This window comes from Gopherus evgoodei, chromosome 6 (assembly GCF_007399415.2).
Source record: "Gopherus evgoodei ecotype Sinaloan lineage chromosome 6, rGopEvg1_v1.p, whole genome shotgun sequence".
NCBI lineage: Eukaryota > Metazoa > Chordata > Testudines > Testudinidae > Gopherus > Gopherus evgoodei.
Window position 1 is genome coordinate 23,900,029 of NC_044327.1, and position 21,914 is coordinate 23,921,942.

Consider the following 21,914-nt stretch of genomic DNA (forward strand, 5'->3'; position numbering starts at 1 on the left):
AGTGAGGCTTGGGGGGAAATATCCAAATTTATTACAGAAAGTGCAGCTAACTATAGTGGGAAATTTCATGGCAAGGAAACGTGGTGTAGTCCAACGATGTGTAGGAGTTGTGACAGGGTCAGGGCAGATGGTTAGAAGAGAGTGTTAGGAGATATATTAGTCCCAGATTAAGTAGCTCCCTTTTCACTGGGTAAGGTAACAGGAGCAGTTCCAAAACTTGCTAGAACCAATTAAGGCAGGCAGGCTAATTAGGACACCTGCAGCCAATTGAGAAGAAACTGCTAGAATCAGTTAGGACAGGCTGGCTAAGCAGGGCACCTGAGTTTAAAAAGGACCTTACTTCAGTTTGTAGCGTGCATGTGAGGAGCTGGGAGCAAGAGGCACTAGGAGCTGAGAGTGAGAAGGTGTATTGCTGGAGGACTGAGGAGTACAAGCATTATCAGACCAACGAGAAAGGTCCTGTGGTGAGGATAAAGAAGGTGTTGGGAGGAGGCCATGGGAAAGTAAGCCAGGGAGTTGTAGCTGTCACACAGCTGTTACAGGAGGCACTATAGACAGCTGCAGCCCACAGGGCCCTGGGCTGGAACCCAGAGTAGAGAGTGGGACCGAGTTCCCCCTAAACCTCCCAACTGCTGATCAGACACAGGAGGAATTGACCTGGACTGTGGTTTCTACCGGAGGGGAAGGTCTCTGGGCTGTTTCCTGACCCACATGGTGAATCTCTGAGGCAAGCAAATCCGCCAATAAGCGCAGGACCCACCTGTAGATGAGTGGACTCACCCCTCCGGCACCTCCTGCTGGTGACTTCCAGGAATTAGCTCGATTCAGCTCTGGAGCGCCCTCTGCAGGTCAGTGATCCACCTGTCCTCTGGCCCCCATGTCCCTCCCTGGACCCAGTGCCCTTTTACATAGGGTGCTGCCCCCTGGCAGTAACCCCTTTCTCTCAGAGTCTCTCCTCCTCGGGGAACCCCCACCCTCTAGCCTGACCTTGCCTCAGTATATGGCTACTGCCAGTCATTGTCTAGCCCCACACCCTGGGGCAGACTGCAGTATCAGCCTACTCATCACTGGCAAGGAGGGCTTGGATCTGCTGCCTTAGCCTACCCCTGGGCTGCACTCTGCAACCCCCAGTACCTGTTAGCCCAATGCTAGGCCGCAGCCTGGGGCTTTCCAGGCTAGAGCTCTCCAGCATCTCTACCTTTCCCCAGCCCTGCTTCACTCAGGTACCTTGTGTCTAGCTCCCTGCAGCCAAGCCCTTCTCCCTCTACAAACAGAGAGAGACTGTTCGTGCTTCTGACTCACAGGGTATGTCTACACTACGGGATTATTCCGATTTTACATAAACCGGTTTTGTAAAACAAATTGTATAAAGTCGAGTGCACGCGGCCACACTAAGCACATTAATTCGGCGGTGTGTGTCCATGTACTGAGACTAGCGTTGATTTCCGGAGCGTTGCACTGTGGGTAGCTATTCCGTAGCTATCCCATAATTTCCGCAGTCTCCTCTGCTCCTTGGAATTCTGGGTTGAGATCCCAGTGCCTGATGGGGCAAAAATCATTGTCGCGGGTGGTTCTGGGTACAGCCTCACCCCTCCTTCCATGAAAGCAGCAGACAATCATTTCGCACCTTTTTTCCTGGGTGAACCGTGCAAACGCCACAGTACAGCAAGCATGGACCCTGCTCAGATCAAGACCACAATCGTGGATGTTGTAAACACCTCGCGCATTCTCGTGCAGTCTATGCTGAACCGGGACCTGCAAAGCCAGGCGAGGAGGAGGCGGCTACGGCAGAGCGACGACGAGAGTGATAAGGACATGGACACAGAATTCTCTCAAACCGCGGGCCCCTGCGCTTTGGAGATCCTGCTGGTAATGGAGCAGGTTCTAGCCATTGAACGCCGATTTTGGGCCTGGGAAACAAGCACAGACTGGTGGGACCACATAGTTTTGCAGGTGTGGGACGATTCGCAGTGGCTGCGAAACTTTCGCATTCGTAAGGGCACTTTCTTTGAACTTTGTGACTTGCTTTCCCCTGCCCTGAAACGCCATAATACCAAGATGAGAGCAGCCCTCACAATTGAGAAGTGAGTGGCAATAGCCCTCTGGAAGCTTGCAACGCCAGACAGCTACCGGTCAGTCGGGAATCAATTTGGAGTGGGCAAATCTACTGTGGGGGTTGCTGTGATGCAAGTAGCCAAAGCAATCATTAAGCTGCTGCTACGAAAGGTTGTGACTCTGGGAAACGTGCAGGTCATAGTGGATGGCTTTGCTGCAATGGGATTCCCTAACAGTGGAGAGGCTATACATGGAACCCATATCCCTTTCTTGGCACCGGAGCACCAGGGCATCCAGTACGTAAACCGCAAGGGGTACTTTTCAATGGTGCTGCAAACAATGGTGGATCACAAGGGACGTTTCACCAACATCCACTTGGGATGGCCAGGAAGGGTTCATGACGCTCGCGTCTTCAGAAGCACTGCTTTGTTTAAAATGCTGCAGCAAGGAATTTACTTCCCAGACCAGAAAATAACAGTTGGGGATGTTGAAATGCCTGTAGTTATCCTGGGTGACCCAGCCTACCCCTTGATGCCATGGCTCATGAAGCCATACACAGGCAGCCTGGACAGCAGTCAGGAGCTGTTCAACTACAGGCTGAGCAAGTGCAGAATGGTGGTAGAATGTGCATTTGGCCATTTAAAGGTGCGCTGGCGCACATTACTGACTCACTCAGACCTCAGCCAAACCAATGTCCTCATTGTTATTGCTGCTTGCTGTGTGCTCCACAATCTCTGTGAGAGTAAGGGGAAGACCTTTATGGCGCGGTGGAAGGCTGAGGCAAATCACCTGGCTGCTGATTATGCGCAGCCAGACACCAGGGCGATTAGAAGAGCACACCAGGAAACGGTGCACATCAGAGATGCTTTGAAAACGAGTTTCATCACGGGCCAGGGTACGGTGTGACTGTTAAAGCAGCAAAGAATCCTGTGGCACCTTATAGACTAACAGACGTTTTGGAGCATGAGCTTTCGTGGGTGACTACCCACTTCCTCAGATGCATGTCAGGTGTGACTGTTGTATTTGTTTCCTCTTGATGACCCCCCCTCCCTTGATTGACTCATTCCCTGTAAGCAACCCACCCTCCCCCTTCGATTACAGCTTGCTTAAGGAAATAAAGTCACTATCGTTTAAAAATCATGTATTCTTTATTAAAAAATCATTATAAAAAGAGAGAGAGAACTGACAAGGTATCACGGGTGTGGTTTGGGAGGAGGATAGGAGGGAAGGAAAAGGCCACAAAATATTTCAAAGTAATGACGACCTTTTGGTTGAGCTGTCCATGGGGGGTGGAGTGGGCGGGTGCACGAAGCCTTTCCCCACGCATTCTTACACTTCTGGATGAGGAAGATATGGAACATGGTGAGTGGTAAGGGTGGTTACACAGGGGCTGCAGCGGCACTCTGTGACCCCGCTGCTCTTCCTGAAGCTCCACCAGACGTCAGAGGATATCAGTTTGATCATACAGCAGCCCCAGCGTTGCATCCCACCACTGCTGATCTTCCTGCCTACACCTCTGATCTTCCTGCTGCCACCTCTCATCTCGAGCGTCTCTCCTCTCCTCACGTTGGTCCCTCCTGTCCTCACGTTCACTGGCATCTTTCCTGTAATTTGATACTATGTCCTTCCACTCATTCAGATGAGCTCTTTCATTGCGGGTTACTTCCATGACTTCCGAGAACATTTCGTCTCGTGTCTTTTTTTTTCCTCCTCCTTATCTGAGATAGCCTTCGGGATGGAGTAGGGAGGCTTGAAAAATTTGCAGCTGCATGAGGGAGGTAAAAAAGGGAGAGAAGTATTTAAAAAGATACGTTTTACAGAATAATGGTTATACTCTTTCACAGTGAACAACAATATTCACCTTACATAGCACATGTGATTTCACTACAAGGCGCATTTTGCATCTTAATATTGAGTGCCTGCGGCTCTGGTGTTAGAGATCTCACAGACGCAGGTCCGGGCAGCAGAATTCACCTTGCATGTGGCCATGGTAAGCCATTGTCTTTCGGCTTCTGCAGCCTTCATATACATAGTACCCTCCTTTCCCAAATGCCAAGCAAAGTCCGTTCAGTGCTACTTCTTTCCTGTTAACACGCAGCAGCAGAAACCCCCCCCCCATCCAATTCTCTGGGATGATCGCTTTACCCCTCCCCCCACCGCGTGGCTGGTATCATAGAAGATCACTGCTAATCACCCCCCTTCCCCCCTCACTGCGTGGCTGGTAGCAGGGAAGATCCCTGCTAGCCAAACGAAAAAAACTCAGCGCTATTATCCCCCTCTCCCCTCGCTTGGCTACCTGCAAGGAAGGATTTCTTTTAAGCAACAGGCAAACAGCCCAGTAGGAATGGCCATCTCTGTCCCCTTAATTAAATTCCTGAATTTCAACCAGGTTACCATGAACAATATCACTCTCTTGAGGATAACACAGCAAGATAAAGAACAGATGTTGCTTGAATGCCAGCAATCACCAGGACCATACGCAGCTAGGCTTTGTCATGCAATGATACCAGATTACTTGCTACATGCATGGAGTGGTCAAGTGTTCTACCATGGTGGACGGAATAAGGCTGCCTTGCCCAGAAACCTTCTGCAAAGGCTTTTGGAGTACCTCCAGGAGAGCTTCATGGAGATGTCCCTGGAGGATTTCCGCTCCATCCCCAGACATGTTAACAAACTTTTCCAATAACTGTACTGGCTGCGAATGCATCCCAAGTCCTAAGGGAAAATCAATCATTAAAAAATGCTTGCTTTTAAACCATGGTTTATATTTACAAAGGTACACTCACCAGAGGTCGCTTCCATGGCTTCATTGTCTGGGCTAGTGGCTTGGGAGGGCTGGGAGGATAATTCCGTCTGGGTGAGAAAAAGCTCCTGGCTGTTGGGGAGAATGGAGTGCTATGTGCTCTCTTCAAGCTCATCCTCCTCTTCCTCCTCCTCATCTTCCCCGTCCGCAGAATCCTCAGCCATGGCTGAGATTACCAACCCCACCTCAGAATCCACCGACGGGGTGGGGTAGTGGTGGCTGACCCCCCTAGAATTGCATGCAGCTCAGCGTAGAAGCGGCATGTTTTCGGCCCTGCCCTCGACCTTCCGTTTGCTTCTTTGGTTTTCTGGTAGGCTTGTCTGAGCTCCTTAACTTTCACTCTGCACTGCACTGAGTCCCTGGTGTGGCCTTTCTCCATCATAGCCTTGGAAATTTTTTCAAATGTTTTTTCATTTCGTCTTTTGGAACGGAGTTCTGTTAGCACAGAATCCTCTCCCCATATAGCGATCAGATCCAGTACCTCCTGTGCGGTCCATGCTGGAGCTCTTTTTCGATTTTGAGGAGACGGCATTGTTACCTGTGCTGATGAGCTCTGCATGGTCACCTATGCTGGTGAGCTCTCCACGCTGGCCAACCAGGAAATGAAATTCAAAAGTTCGCTGGGCTTTTCCTGTCTGCCTGGCTAGTGTATCCAAGTTCAGATTGCTGTCCAGAGCGGTCACAGTGCTGCACTGTGGGATACCGCCCGGAGGCCAATACCATCGATTTGCGGCCACACTAACTCTAATCCGATATGGTAATACCAATTTCAGCACTACTCCTCTCGTCAGGGAGGAGTACAGAAACCAGTTTAAAGAGCCCTTTATATCAATATAAAGGGCCTCGTTGTGTGGACGGGTGCAGCGTTAAATCGGTTTAACTCTGCTAAAATCAGTATAAACGCGTAGTGTAGACCAGGCCACAGCCTCTTAGAGGGGCCAGCTGGGCCTGATTGAGTCAGCTAAGCCTACTTTCCCCAATCAGCCCAGGCTTCTTGCCACAGCCCTCTTCTGGTCTGTTTTAAGCCCTTCAGGGCAGGAGCAGGGGTACACCCTGCTACACCACCAAGGTAGAGGAGGAATTTTGTCACAGAGGCAATAAAGAATAACAAAATGTTTAAGCAATGGCAGAATGCAAGGATGGCGGGAAGTTATGAGGAATACAAGCCAGTAAAGAAGATAGCCAAAAGAGCGGTTGTGATGTTACTTAATTTAGGGCTCCCATACTCTACCCTCCCTGGGACCGGGATTCCAATGACCTGCTACAGCTTAGCAGGACCTTTTCCCAGTGAACGAGCCTTCACACAGTGAACATCCTTAAACATGTACATGTATGTATTATCAATTGATCAGTGGAATACACATGCCAAGCATCTAATGCTCACCACTCCCAATAAAGCAGCTGGACATCTTCCGAAGGCCACTCAGTGTCATATCTTGTATTGGGCTCCAGCTTCTGCACAGTATGATTGTGCAGGGGTTAAGAGTTCTGGCAGCTTTGGTCTTGAACTGTGTCCCAGAATTAAGTTTCAACAGGCCTCTCATCTGACCTTCTTTATATAGTGAAAATGAAAGTCCTATTTATACCTTAACCAAATATTTTAATCAAAGTGTAACTATACAATAATGCTAACCAATCATAACACCTATTGGGCTAAAGCAATATTCCTACCAACAGCAAAACCTCATAATTTCTACTTATCAACAAAAGCAACTTTTTACAAAAAATTAACACAGACATCCAGTAAGAAACTTGCAGAAACTCAAGGTTAGCTGTCCATACTCCCTTCCATTCCCATCAACCTGTGATTTTACTGAATCTATCCCTGTTAATAATGCTGCAGCTGATACGTCTCCATCTGTCTAAGCAAAGGCCATATGGTGGCAGGTATAATAGGCTGGGGAAGGCTGTGCCTCCCCAAACAGCCCCAAGTGGCCCTGCCCACGCTGTGCCCTGAGGCTCCCTCCTGCTTGCCCTTCCCCCTGAGTCCCAGCCCAGGGAGGCTGCTACTCTTCCAGAGAGCCTGCTGGGACGAGGGGTAGGGAAACTGGGACTTGAAGTGCTCGAAGCTGGGGCTGCCCAGTGCTCGGGGGAGGCCCTGGCACTGGGGCTGCACCGCCCAGCGCTCCAGGGCTAGGGGTGCTAGGGCCACACAGTCTGGCACTCTGCGGCTGGTGGCAGAGTGGTGGCACCACCCACCAGCCTTCCCGGTGCTCCGGGAGGCAGGGGAGAGTGTGCGCCACCCACCCTGCACCACTCACCCTCCTGCCTAGGGTTGCCAGGTGTCTGGTTTTCGACTGGAACACCTAGTCTGGTTGGCAGCACAGGCAGGCTCCCTCCCCGGCTCTGTGCAACTCCTGAGAAGCTGATGACATCTCCCCCTGGATCCTAGGCGGAGGGACGGCCCCAGGGGCTTTGTGTCCTGTCCTCACCCCCAGAAACCACAGCCAATGGGAGCTGAGGGAGCAGTGCCTGCAGACATGGGCAGCATGCAGGGCCACGTGGTCACGCCTCCATGTAGCAGCTGGAGAGAGATGTTGGAAGCTTCCCACGAGCTGCCTGAGATAAGCACTGCCCGGAGTCCACAACCCGAATTCCCTCCTGCTTCAGCCCTGAGCCCCCTTCTGCACGCCAAACTCCAACCCCATCCCAGAGTCCACACCCCCAGATGGAGCCCTCATCCCCCTCTCACATCTCAACCCCCTACCCCAGCCCAGAGCCCTCTCCTGCACCCCACGCCCCTCATCTCCAGCCCCACCCCAGAGCCTGCAGCTGGAGCCCTCACCCCTTCTTGCACCCTTCCCCCAGCCAGTGAAAATGAATGAGTGAGCAAGGGTGGGGGAGAGTGAGCAACTGAGGGAGTAGGGGTGGAGTGAGCTGGGGGGGCGCAGCCTCGGAGAAGGGGTGTGGCAGGAGGCAGGGCAAGGGTGTTCAGTTTTCTGCAAATAGAAAGTTGACAACCCTACACTTGCCCAGTGTTCTGAGACTGCAGAGGGCCGCGCACCGCCCACCCAGTGCTCCAGGGCTGGAGGTGCTTGAGTGGCCCAGGGCTTGGAGGGGGGCGGCTGGCAGCCATGAGGGTCTCTGGGCTTTGTCAGGAGAAAGGAGCAGGAGGGGCAGGGCCTCAGATGGAAAGAGTGGGCCAGGCTGGAGGCTAGGCTTCCCGAGTCCATGGTTCACCCACCGCCAGGCAAGGCAGAATTCCCTTGACTCTAGTTTTTTATTCCAACATATGGTGGCTGAGCATACAAGGTGGCTGCAGTTTATACTAAGTCCATACACAAGATGGCTGTGCATCACGTCAAGTCCAGGCCTCTCATTACAGTGGAAGCTACGGGTCAGGAATTTAAAGCCTTTATATGCATGTGATACTCTGTACCTTGAGGGGAACACCCAGCACCCCAATGTTCATCCTTGTAAAATGATTGTGTGGTATCCAATGCAAAGTGTATCATGCCAGGTGTCTTTGGAAGGCTCATGATGCACTGAGCATTGTTGTTATAGTAATTGTTACAGTAATGTTTTAGTAATGTGGTAGGTTATATTTTCATGTATATAGTTATGAAGCTGAAAATGTATCCTCATGGCTTAACGCAAGCCCAGGCAAAATCTCTCCAAGAGAGTTGACACTTCATCAGGGCAGGTATGGTACAAGCCCAGACCAGCCTCACAGGAACAAAGGACGCTGGCCTAGGCAGCAAGAAAAGAATCTGTTAGACTCTTGAGTGAGTCACCCTCCTTCCTTTGGCCAGTTTGGAACTGTGATGAAGCAGTGGGGCAAAGCCAAGAGGGAAGAAAGGACATGATAAAAGGGAGAGATGTTTGCCATGCTCTTCCTCTCTCTTTCACCTCCATTTACAGACACCACACCAACCAACTGAAGTGCTGATCAAAGGGGAGAGCCTGGCTGAAGAGCAACCAGTTAGACTGTGGTGAGAAGCATCTAAATTTGTAAGGTGTGACAAAGTTCCTCCTCTACCTTGGTGGGTCCTGCGCTTATTGGCAGAATTTGCTCACCTCAGTGATCTTCCCCACAGTCTGGGTCAACTTCTCCTGTGTCTGATCAAGAGTTGGGAGGTTTAGGGGGAACCCAGGCCTGCCCTCTACTCTGGGTTCCAGCCCAGGGCCCTGTGGATTGCAGCGGTCTATAGTGCCTCCTGTAACAGCCGCATGACAGCTACTGCTCCCTGGGCTACTTCCCCATGGCCTCCTTCAAACACCTTCTTTATCCTTACCACAGGATCTTCCTCCTGGTGTCTGATAACACTTGCACTCCTCAATCCTCCCGCAGCACACCCTCTTACTTTCAGCTCCTTGCGCTTCTTGCTCCCAGCTCCTCACACGCACTTCCTCTCCTCTGGCTCTCCCCTCCCTGACTGGAGTGAGCTCCATTTTAAACCCAGGTGCCCTGATTAGCCTGCCTTGATTGGCTGCAGGTGTTCCAATTAAGGCAGACAGGCTGATTAGTTCTAGCAGGTTCCTGATTACTATAGTGCAGCCCCTGCTCTGGTCACTCAGGGAACAGAAAACTACTCATCCAGTGACCTGTATATTTGCCCTCTACCTGACTCCTGTACCCCACTGGCCTGGGTCTGTCACAAAGGGCACTGAAAGTGTTAAGATCAGCTTAGAACGCGTTTTGCTTTTATTTCATTTGACCAAATCTGATTTGTTATGTTTTGACATAATCATTTAAAATCTATCTTTATAGTTAATAAATCTGTTTGTTTATTCTACCTGAAGCAGTGCATTTGGTTTGAAGGGTGACAGAGACTCCCCTTTGGATAACAAGCCTGGTACATATCAATTTCTTTGTTAAACTGAAGAACTCATATAAGCTTGCAGTGTCCAGCGGCCATAACTGGACACTGCAAGATGGAGGTTCCTAGGGTTGTGTCTGGGACCGGAGATATTGGCTAGTGTCGTTCGGTTGCAAGTATCTGGGAGCAGCTTACATGCCAGAGGCTGTGCATGAACAGCCCAAGAGTGGAGGTTCTCACAGCAGAGCAGGGTAAGAGTTAAGGATTGGAGTGACCTAGCACATCACTGGTCCAGATAACACCAGAGGGGAACATCACCACGCAGAACTACTAACAGCTGCAATTGTTTCATGTGAGCAGAGCTTACTAAAGGCCCCAGTTGTCTTGCCAGTGGCAAGCAGAGATCAGGCCTCAGAAGCAGTTCTGGTCATTTGAGCAGGAGGTAGAGCAAAAACAGTAGCTGGATGCAGCCACATAAGGCAGAGCAAAGTGGCATCAGATTCGCTCACAGAATTCACGGCTTCCAAACAGGAGGGCAGCAGAGCAAGCAGCAGAGTGAAACCAGTTGTGTGTACTGCAGTGGGAGAAGGGGAAGTCGTAGCAGTTTAGTTTGTGCTATGCCCAATTTACTGCATATTCATTTTGTTGATATAAATAGCAGAAACATCTCCCTCTTTTTGGATTTTGCTGTACAGTGCGGACCCTATACTGAGATCTTGTGTATCTCTGATGTGTGGAGAAAACAGAAGTTCAATATGGATTCTGGCTGACCTCTTCACTCTCTCTCACACTACTTCTTCCCTTCCTGCCATTACTCATACTGTATTCCCATTAGGGAGACAATTTCATGTGCCAGTTCCTTTAATATTCTTGGATGAAGATTATCTGGGCTATCTGATTTTGTCCCATTAAGCTGTTTGAGTTTGGCTTCTACCTCGGATGTGGTAATATATCTACCTCCATAGCCTCATTCCCATTTGCATTCCTACCATTATCCCTAAGCTCCACATTAGCCTCATTAAAAACTGAGGCAAAGTATTTGTTTAGATATTGGGCCATGCCTAGATTATCCTTAACCTCCATTCCATCCTCAGTGTTTAGCGGTCCAATTTCTTCTTTCTTTGTTTTCTTCTTATTTATATGGCTGTTGAACCTTTTACTATTGATTTTAATTCCTTTTGCAAGATCCAACTCTACATGGCCAAGAATTCCAGAATATTTCATGTACTTTGTGAAGAAATGGGTTGTGTAAACAGTAGTCTGTTGTCTCATACTGAAGTTAGATGTCTCTTACGTGGCAAAATCCTTATGCACTTGTTTGAGCTTAAAACAGAAATTCTTGTTTTTTTTCAACAGCCCCCCCTTTCCACCTCGCCAGCTGTATCATGTCTTGCTCCAGAGCCTAGCTTATTTAACAGACATTTTCTCAAGGATTAATGACCTAAATGTATCTCTTCAAGGCCTCAATCTAACAGTTTTCAGCCTGCAAGACCAAGCTGAACCCATGATAAAGAAGTCTCAGTTCTGGGAAGGGTGTTTAGAAAACAGGGTTTCAGTACTCTTCATGACTTCCTGGCAGAACATAAATTTTGGTTGGATCAGTGCACTAAAACCAATATAACTGGACACCTAAAAGGACTTTACACACATTCAGGGAATACTTTCCAGCTATGTCAGGCGTTAATGACTGAATTCGCAACCCCTTTGATGATACCACTTTCTAAACGCAGATATTGAGCACTGAGAAAAAAGAGAAATTGATTGAGATCTCTGGTGATTATGAACTGAAAAGGAGTTGATCAACTTTTGGCTGAGTTTAAGGAACGAGTACCCCCTGCTGGCAGAAAAAGCTACTACAATTTTGTTACCGTTTTCAACAACAAACTTATGTTGAGAAAGCATTTTACTAGTACGCACATCTGACAACCAAATACAGAAGCAGACTCAGTGCCGAACCAGACCTGAGTCTCTTTCTCCAGTGGTTCCAGACTTCCAAGAGCTATGCAAATCAAAGAAAGTGCATCCATCACACTGAGGAGATTTAAACTTCAAGACTCCTTATGAGAAATGGAAAGGGAGGTGGATATTTTTTGCTGTTTCTAAAATTAAATAGGCTGCTAGTGTTTTTAAAATTATTATGAAAAATAAGTTTAAGCTGTGTTATAGTCCTGTGTGGTTTGCCTGGACTGCTCATGACCCGAATGCTTGTGGGAGGGACTCTTTATTTGAGTTGGCTTCTTAAATACATACCTTCATGCTAGTTCACATCTGGTACTCTGTGATGAAATATGTAGGAGCCTTGTCCTATAACAGGCGTAATTGAAGTGATATGAGCTACAAAAGTGAAATCTTGGAAGAATGTTGCCGTTTTCATAATGTAGGGGTTGCAGGTTAAAGTTTGGGAACCACTGCTGTATGCTAAACCCCAATCTTGTTTAAAATAGCTTAATGTTAAACAATAACAGGGTCATTGTTAACACTTTGGGCCCATATACTCCATCAAAATTAATATAAGAACTCCCTTGTTCAGGAGCCTTCCCCTTCTTGTCTGTGGTCTATGTATGGATCAAGCACAATCTGGCTCACAATAAGTAGGAAATAATTGTAATAACATTCAATATAGCATTTAGAACTCAGAGAAATACACAAGCAGCTGGGCAGCATTAGAAGGGCCCTGGGCATTATCTTTCACATTTTTTTCCTGTGTGTTTTTAAGAAGGTAGTATTCTTGGAATTGGAAGACTCTAGTATGATTCATACATTCTAGGACTGGAAGGGACCTCGAGAGGTTTATCGAGTCCAGTCCCCTGCCCTCATGGCAGGACCAAATACTGTCTAGACCAGAGGTAGGCAACCTATGGCACGGGTGCTGAAGGCGGCACGCGAGCTGATTTTCAGTGGCACTCACACTGCCCGGATGCTGGCCACCAGTCCTGGGGGCTCTACATTTTAGTTTAATTTTAAATGAAGCTTCTTAAACATTTTTAAAACCTTATTTACTTTACATACAACAATAGTTTAGTTATATATTATAGACTTACAGACAGAGACCTTCTAAAAACATTAAAATGTATTACTGGCACGCAAAACCTTAAATTAGAGTGAATAAATGAAGACTCGGCATACCACTTCTGAAAGGTTGCCGAACCCTGGTCTAGACCATCCCTGATAGACATTTATCTAACCTACTCTTAAATATCTCCAGAGATGGAGATTCCACAACCTCCCTAGGCAATTTATTCCAGTGTTTAACCACCCTGACAGTTAGGAACTTTTTCCTAATGTCCAGCCTAAACCTCTCTTGCTGCAGTTTAAGCCCACTGTTTCTTGTTCTGTCCCTAGAGGCTAAGGTGAACAAGTTTTCTCCCTCCTCCTTATGACACCCTTTTAGATACCTGAAAACTGCTATCATGTCCCCTCTCAGTCTTCTCTTTCCAAACTAAACAAACCCAATTCTTTCAGCCTTCCTTCATAGGTCACATTCTCTAGACCTTTAATCATTCTTGTTGCTCTTCTCTGGACCCTCTCCAATTTCTCCACATCTTTCTTGAAATGCGGTGCCCAGAACTGGACACAATACTCCAGTTGAGGCCTAACCAGTGCAGAGTAGAGCGGAAGAATGACTTCTCGTGTCTTGCTTACAACACACCTGTTAATGCATCCCAGAATAACGTTTGCTTTTTTTGCAACAGCATCACATTGTTGACTCATATATTTAGCTTGTGGTTCACTATAACCCCTAGATCCCTTTCTGCTGTACTCTTTCCTAGACAGTCTCTTCCCATTTTGTATGTGTGAAACTGATTGTTCCTTCCTAAGTGGAGCACTGCATTTGTCTTTGTTAAACTTCATCCTATTTACCTCAGACCGTTTCTCCAGTTTGTCCAGATCATTTTAAATTATGACCCTGTCCTCCAAAGCAGTTGTACTCCCTCCCAGTTTGGTATCATCTGCAAACTTAATAAGCGTACTTTCTGTGCCAATATTTAAGTCATTGATGAAGATATTGAACAGAGCCAGTACAAAAACAGACCCCTGTGGAACCCCACTTGTTATACCTTTCCAGCAGGATTGGGAACCATTAATAACTACTCTCTGAGTACGGTTATCCAGCCAGTTATGCACCCACCTTATAGTAGCCCCATCTAAGTTGTATTTGCCTAGTTTATCGATAAGAATATCATGTGAGACCGTATCAAATGCGTTACTGAAGTCTAGGTATACCACATCCACCACTTCTCCCTTATCCTCAAGACTCGTTATCCTATCAAAGAATGCTATCAGATTGGTTTGACATGATTTGTTCTTTACAAATCCATGCTGGCTATTCCCTATCACCTTACCACCTTCCAAGTGTTTGCAGATGATTTCCTTAGTTACTTGCTCCATTATCTTCTCTGGCACAGAAGTTAAACTAACTGGTCTGTAGTTTCCTGGGTTGTTCTTATTTCCCTTTTTATAGATGGGCACTATGTTTGCCCTTTTCCAGTTTTCTGGAATCTCTCCCATCTCCCATGATTTCCCAAAGATAATAGCTAGAGACTCAGATACTTCCTCTATTAGCTCCTTGAGTATTCTAGGATGTATTTCATCAGGCCCTAGTGACTTGCAGGCATCTAACTTTTCTAAGTGATTTTTAACTTGTTCTTTTTTTATTTTATCTTCTAAACCTACCCCCTTCCCATTAGTATTCACTCTGTTAGGCATAGACACGATCACGTTGTGCAGGCCAAATCAATACAGTCATCAGCAATCTTTTCAAAGCTTATTAGTTGTACAAGGCAGATTCTGCCCTCAGTTGTACCCAGACAACACCTCTGAAGTTGAGGAAGTTAAATAGGTATAAATGAGGCTATCAGTAAAAAGAACAGGAGTACTTGTGGCACCCTAGAGACGTGCCCAAATGCTTTAAAGTGAGGACAGACTACATACAATGCAAGAAAAGAAGAGCTTTATTGCTCAGCAAGAAATCAAACTAATTAATGACAGTTTGGAAGTATTGTAAGCAGCAGATAGGACTAAAAATGAGTCTGCTATAGCATATATAGTACAACTGTAGTATCCTATGTGAACAAGAAAAGAAGCATGATAACAATGGATATTAGTTCTTAGAAAAAACTGATCCTCAAAACTGCACGTTCCAAGAAAAAAATGCATTGATAGATTTGCTGTGTCAGACTTCATCTGTCTCAGAAAGCTGCTGTAAAACCAAATGTGGTTATTCTCTTCACCACTTTGAAAAAAAACAGAACATTGAAGAAACGTCTCAGAAGAACTTTTGATATCAACACTTCATTGTCACAGCCTAATTTGTTATTTTTGCATTGAATTAGGAGTTAGACAATATTTAATCTGCACTCCTTAAAATCCATTGAGATTAGACCCAAAACTCAGAGCCAAACCTATGCTTAGCATTTTGGTTCTAAGTGAGATACAAAATCTAAAGAGGCCTGTTTTCCACGTCCAAGTGAGTTGGAATCCAGGCTGGTAGAAATTTTATCAGATCGCTGTTCTAGATTTCTACCATTTGTAGGGTTGCCAACTGTCTAATCACACAAACCCAAGCACCCTTGCCCCACCTACTGCCCCCACCCTGCCCCTTCTCTGAGGCTCTGCTCCACTCACTCCATTCCCCCTCCCTCCGTTGCTCACTCTCCCCCACCGTCACTCACTCTCACTGGGCTGGGACAGGGGTTCGAATGTGGGAGGGGGTGCGGGTTCTGGGCTGGGGCCAAGGGGTTTGGAGTGTGGGAGTGGGCTCTGGGCTGAGCCTGGGGCAGGAGATTGCAGTGCAGAAGGGGGTGTGGGGTGTAAGGTCTGGGAGGGAGTTTGGGTGCTGGAGGGGGCTCAGAGCTGGGGGGGCAAGGGATTGGAGTGTGGGAGGGGATGAAGGGTGAAGGTTATGGAAGGGAGTTTGGGTGCTAGAGGGGGCTCAGGGCTGGGACAGGGGATGTGGGAGGGAGTTTGGGGTGCTGATTCTGGGAGGGGGCTCAGGGCTGGGACAGCAGGTTGGGGGGCAGGAGGGGGTGAGGGGTGTAGGATCTGGCCGGGAGGCACTTACCTTGGGCAGCAGCGCAGCAGGGCTAAGGCAGGCTCCCTGCCTGCTCTGGCCCTGCACTGCTCTTAGAAGCAGCCAGCACATCCCTGTGGCCCCTCAAGGCCCCTCACATGCTGCCCTCACCCGCAAGTGCCGCCTCCGCGGCTTCCATTGGCTGTAGTTCCCATGCAGGATGTGGACAGAGACTCCTTGTCCCACCCCAGAGGCCGCAGGGACTTGCCGGCCGCTTCCAGGAGCAGCATAGGGCCAGGGCAGGTAGGGAGCCTAAAATCTCCCAGTTTGGCTTCAGTAGCCTCCAGGAGATGGGGCCTGATTCCAGGAGATTCCCAGCAAAACCAAGAGGGTTGGCAACCCAAACCATTTGTAGACCAGCTCTTCCACCAACATAAAGGTGGCAAGACATCAGAATCAAATTGTCCATATTTAGAAGCTGTATTTTTGTGCTTAAGGTTTTGATTTTTGGCACTTATTTTCCCCCTTTTTTTCATAAAGTGGGTGGTCTGTTGGCCATGCTCCCGTTATATTACTCTTTCACCAGCTGAAAGGCTATGAATCAGGTCTTAAAATTGTTGCATAATAAACTGTTGTGAAGTTTAACAGGGTACTTAAATTGCATGACTAGTATTGACTTTGTTTTCCCCATGTGTTTTTCTTTTCGTACTTACTGGAAGGAGGTCTTATTTCTAACAGCTGGCCCTTTGAGACTTTAGAAAAGTGTCTGGCTCTTGCAAAACACTGGGCATTTGTTTCCACCATTTGGGTAGATCTAGAATAGCTGGAATGTAGAAAAGGTTGCCTGTTTCGATCATTTCCAAACCCCATAAAGTCCTCTTGCACAAAGGCTATTTAGTTGGACTTTTGCGGATGTGTGGGTGTACAACTGCAACAAGCACTCATGATTTCATCCTGTGAAAGGACTGGGTCCACATCCAACTCTTTTTCTTTTATGGTCTGGCTCTCTTCCATATGTTCAGTGAATAAATTGGATGTGACTGAGCAATTTCTGAACCAAACTACTCCAGCAAAGGCATTAGCCAGCACAATAAGGTAAGCAAGAATAGGCTACAACAGATTTCTACAAGTGCTTCACTTAAAAGGATTTTATCAGCAAGCAAGTTTAGAAACTAAAAATGATTCTACAATTGGCTTTAAAATGATTCTGTTCTAAGTTTCTTTTTCAACCTGAATTTCTTTCCTATTTTTAACCTGTGGATTTACTAAAGATTAACTAATTGCAAGATAATTCAGTTGATCAAGACTGTGCTTCAAGCTGGTATAGGTTCTATATAATCTATTGTTTAATTGTAATATTTAAAGGCTTATATCAAACCCAAAGGAGTTCCTGATCACCTTTGCCAAATAGGATTTTTCAACTTGAGTATAAACTGCTCCTCAGTCTCATTTAGCGAAAAGTGCCTGTCCCTTCTCATGAAGAGATTTAGTTATGAACGTACCTTGGTTTATATATAGACTGAAATAACATTTGGATCATGCTGCACTGGAAGTGAGTTCCAAGGCTTTTAAATTCTGCTTTAATATACAGTATTATATGTTAGTTTACAATAGAAAGAGTATAATTTTGTGTGTTGGGGAAATGGAAGCAGGGCAGGACAAAGGAGAACTGTAGGGGGGATAAGGAAAGCAGCATAATCTGTATCTGTTTTGTCCCCCTCCCTAGATGTGCTTCTGCAGATGTGGCTAATGCATCAGGCAAATTCTTCTAACACTCTCTTCTTCTGGGATGACCCCTGTTGAACTCAGTCATGGGATCTGTTCAGATTTATTCGGCTGCAAGATCAAAAACTTCAGCAGCCTAAGTTAATCATCTTTGCTCTCATAGTTGGTTTTACTGCTCCGGGAGCAAACAATGGATTCAGACTTCCCACCCTAAGCAGCACATAGTTTTCTGGTTAAGGTAGTGTGGGTGCACATCATGGTTTCTCTGAGAGTATTGGGGGGAGGGGAGGGGACGAAAGAAGGAAGAGAAAGAACAAAATGATAAGGGGGGGGGAAGTGTGACAGAAAATAGAAGGGCAAAAAAATTACACAGGAAAAGAAACACAAAATAGATACAAAGGCTAAAAAAAGCCAAGAGTAAGAGACAGAAAATAGAAGAATGCAGAGGAGTGATAACTGCAGGGGGATGTTTTCGTGATAGTGGTAGGGAAGATGGGGTTAAGAGTGTGCTGGTCAGTCTGTCTCAAGGAGTGTGTAAGCAAGTCCAGTTCAAAAGTCCTTCTCACAATCAACAAGAGCTCCTTTTACTACAGTTGTTAAAATGTTTTTATTTGGGGGGGGGCGGAGGGAAGGGTTGGTTATTTATCTTACAGGGCCAACCAAAAGTGAAGCTCCATCACAGAAGCTTTCAGTTCCTCCAGATGCTTATTTAAGCAAGGCTCACAACTCAATTAAACAAAAGTGCATGGATTTATAACAGTCCTTCAGTAATTAGGAGTAGTTTTTTCTCTTAGCAACAGCAGCTAATTTCCTAAGAGACTGTCCACTTCATAGATTTACTTTTGAAAATTAGTTACAGGTGTGCTGTATCCTCAGGGAATACCTCTGGGTCCTAGTTTCTCACCATGAAGTCAGATGCTACCTTCTTAAGATAGGGAGGCTGGGAAATATAAGTATCATGAGTTTTTGAGTCCTGAATGGTGTGGGCCACTATTACAGTGTGGTTCCAAAACTAAGTTTGGGAGCCACTGTTCAAGTGTATTAAAACATCTGGAACTATTCTAAGGGTAAAGTGATGTAAGTAGCTCCAGTATGTTAATGCTAAGGAGTACTGTTTTTGTAAATTTCTTCATAAGCACAAGTTAGCAAGATTATTTGGAAAGTCAGATGCAAAGCAAATTTTAATCAAATGCCTAAATTATGTGGAATGGTTTAAGAACTTGGAAATGGGGGTTAACGTTATTGGTCGGAAACATTGTTTTGTTCATATATGGCATGTATGACAGTCAGACATTCCCAGGAAAGTTTTCATATCCTACTCCTTGTCGACTAACACTATATCTATATGAAAGTGGAAATATTATTGCTGTAGAAGACAAAATACACTGTGTCTGGAACCCCACTTTAGAAATTTAGAAGGGGCAACCCAAGATAGCAGTAGTGTATTGTAACAAGTTTAAATGAGTGTTTAACTGTACTATAATATCCTACTGGCTTCCATGATAATGTGATCACTAACAATGACAGTGCATTGTATGTAATTAACTCGTTCCTCGTATTTTCAGCTTAGAAAATATTCAACTGCATTAATACAATTGAGTTAACTTACTCTGATTGAAAAGCCTCATAAACACACAGGCTAATATGTCTGAAGCAGAGAGACTAGGTGGGTGAGGTAATACCTTTTATTTGACCAACTTTTGTTGGTCAAATAAAAGATAAGAACATAAGAATGGCCCTAGTGCAGAGGTCAGCAACCTTTCATAAGTCATGTGCCGAGTCTTTATTTATTCACTCTAATTTAAGGTTTCGTGTGCCAGTCATACATTTTAATGTTTTTTAGAAGGTCTTTCTCTACAAGTCTATATATTATATAACTAAACTAGTGTTGTATTGTAAAATAAACAAAGTTTTCAAAATGTTTAAGAAGCTTAATTTAAATTAACATGTTGATCTTACGCCGCCAACCCGCTCAGCCCACTGCTGGTTTGGGGTTCTATTCACCTAGGCTGGCAGTGGGCTGAGCGGGGCCTGCGGTCAGGACCTCAGCTGGGAATGGTCTGGCAGCCAGAACCCCAGACCGGCAGCAGGCTGTGTGGGGCCAGCAGCCAGGACCGCAGACTGACAGTGGGCTGAGCCCACTGCTGCTCAGGGGTTCCATCCGCTGGCTCCTGCCAGCCAGGATCCCGGCTGCCAGACCCGCTCACCCCGCTGCCGGTCTGGGGTCCCAGCCCTGCCCACATACAGTGGGTACCTACCTTCTCCCTGGTTCTGGCCCATTCTCCTCCTCTCTCTGCACTGAGCTGAGGGTGGGGGTGCACTGAGCACAGGGCTGGGGGTGAAGGGTCTGGCCAGGAGCTAGAATGAGGGAGGGGGCTCAGGGTTGGGGTAGGAGGTTTGGGTGTGGGGCACTTACCTGGGCAGCTCCTATTTGGTGTGAGGGGTGCAGGTGGGAATTTGTGTTGGGGGGTGCAGGAGCTCCCATTTGGTGCTCAGGGTGGGGATGGGGATGTGTGGGGTGCCTGGGATGTAGGGGGGCTGGGGATGTGGCGGGGTGCAAGAGTCAGGGCAGAGGGCTGGGGTCATGTGAGGGGGTGCAGGTGTCAGGGCGGGGGGGCTGGGTATGTGTCGGGGTGCCAGAGTCAGGGCTGGGGTCATGGGGGGAGGTGAAGGAGTCAACAGAGGGCTAGATGCACATGAGGAAGGTACAGGGCTCAGGGCAGGGGCCTGGGTGGGGTGAGGGTGCAGGGTTCAGGGCAGAGGGCTGGGTGTGGGGGGGATCGAGGTCAGGGCTCAAGACAGCGGGCTGGGTGACTGCCCCCCTCAGAATCCCCAACCCTCCCGCTTCTTGTCCCCTAACTACCCTCTCCTGGGACCCCTGCCCCTAACTGCCCCACAGGACCCTATCTCCTATCTAAGCCTCCCTGCTCCTTGTCCTCTGACTGCCCCCTGAGAACCCTACCCCCTACCTGTTCCCTGACTGCCCCGACCCTTATCTACACTATCCACACCCCCGCACCCAGACAGACACCACCCCCCCGGACTCCCATGCCTATCCAACTGCTCCCTGCCCCCTGACAGGACCTCCAGAACTCCTGACCCATACAACCCCTTCTGCTTCCTGCCTCCCCTAACTCCTCTCCACACCCCTGCCTCCTGACAGCGCCCCCAGAACTCCCAACTCATCCAACCCCCCCAGCTCCTTGTCCCCTGACCACCCCCTCCAGAGACCCACACACACACCCTAACTGCCCCCCGACCCTCCTTACTACCTGTCCCCTGACCCCTATCCACCCCCCACTCCCTGACAGACCCCGGGACTCCCATGCCCCATCCACCCCCCCTACTCCCTGACTGCCTCCTCCGGAGACCCCTGCCTCTAACCACCCGCCCGGGATCCCACCCCCCCAATCCAACCCACCCTGCTCCCTGTCCCCTGACAGCTCCCACCCCTTATCCAATTCCCCCCTAGCCCCGGACCCCTTACCATGAGGCTCCCTGCTCATCCAGAGCCCTGCCGCCGCACGCACAGCCCCGCCCCTCAGAATGCATGCGGCGGCAGGGCTCTGGATGAGCAGGGAGCATCTTTCCCTCCCCGCGGAGCCAAATACTGCCCCACGGGAGTGCACAGCCCTGGCCCCCAGAGTGCTGCGCAGAGGGATTGAACAGAACAGGTAATCATCAAGTGATCCATGACCTGTCGCTCATTCCCAGCTTCTGGCAAACAGAGGCTAGGTACATCATCCCTGCCCATCCTGACTAATGGCCATTGATGGCCTCCATGAAGTTATCTAGTTCTTTTTTTAATCCTGCCCCAGCCCGTCCCCCACAGTCCAATTCCATCCCAGAGCCCGTCCCCCACACCCTTCCTCCTGCCCCAGCCTGTCCTCTGCACTCCAACTGCCTGCCCCAGCCCAGATCCCACACCCCAAATTCCTTCCAGAGCCCACCCCCCACCCATCCTCCTGCACCCCAACCCCCTGCCCCAGTTTATCCACCTGCACTCCAACTCCCTCCCAGAGCCTGTCCCCTGCACCCCAACTGCCTACCCCAGCCCAGACCCCACCCCAACTCTGCATTACCCTCTTAATTACTCTTTCAATTTCAGTCAGAAAAATGGGAAAAAGAACTTAGCCTTATCATGACAACAGAAACATGGGAGAATATCTGGCATGATGTACAAAATACTTCAAGTTCTTTATCCTTGCGATTCTTCCAGAACAAGATATTAAACAGGCACGACTGGACTCCAGAACATTTGCTTAAAGCTAAATTGGCAACACACTGAATGTTGAGATGCAAACAGTTACAAGCCAATCTTTCACACAACCTCTATATCAGTCAAAAAATATGCATGTGTTCTGGAACACCATATTCAGTGCTCTCTCAAACTTTAACTGTTGCTATCTTTCCTTCTCCAGGCGTGTGTATTTTAGGGATTAATTGGTAATACCAATTAACATTAACAAGTTGCAGTAAATTTTTGGTGGCCAAAAGAGTTAATTTGAGAAAACGGAAATCTGCAATTCCTCTCTCAGACAAAGACTGGCTTAACGAGCGC

General features: G+C 47.8%; 1 protein-coding gene across 3 annotated transcripts in view; it reads left to right on the top strand.

The window, feature by feature from the left end:
* Positions 1 to 8,795: 8,795 nt before the first annotated feature.
* The window catches only part of LOC115653405, a 33,599-nt gene continuing 20,480 nt past the window's right edge, over positions 8,796 to 21,914 (top strand). The window contains exon 1 of one of the 3 annotated variants that reach the window (XM_030566689.1): positions 8,796 to 8,814. The gene's annotated coding sequence lies outside the window, so the exon portion shown is untranslated. Of the gene's footprint in view, positions 8,815 to 16,534; positions 16,724 to 16,744; positions 17,181 to 21,914 lie in introns of those variants that run through there. The other 2 variants (XM_030566687.1, XM_030566688.1) reach the window with 2 other exon arrangements.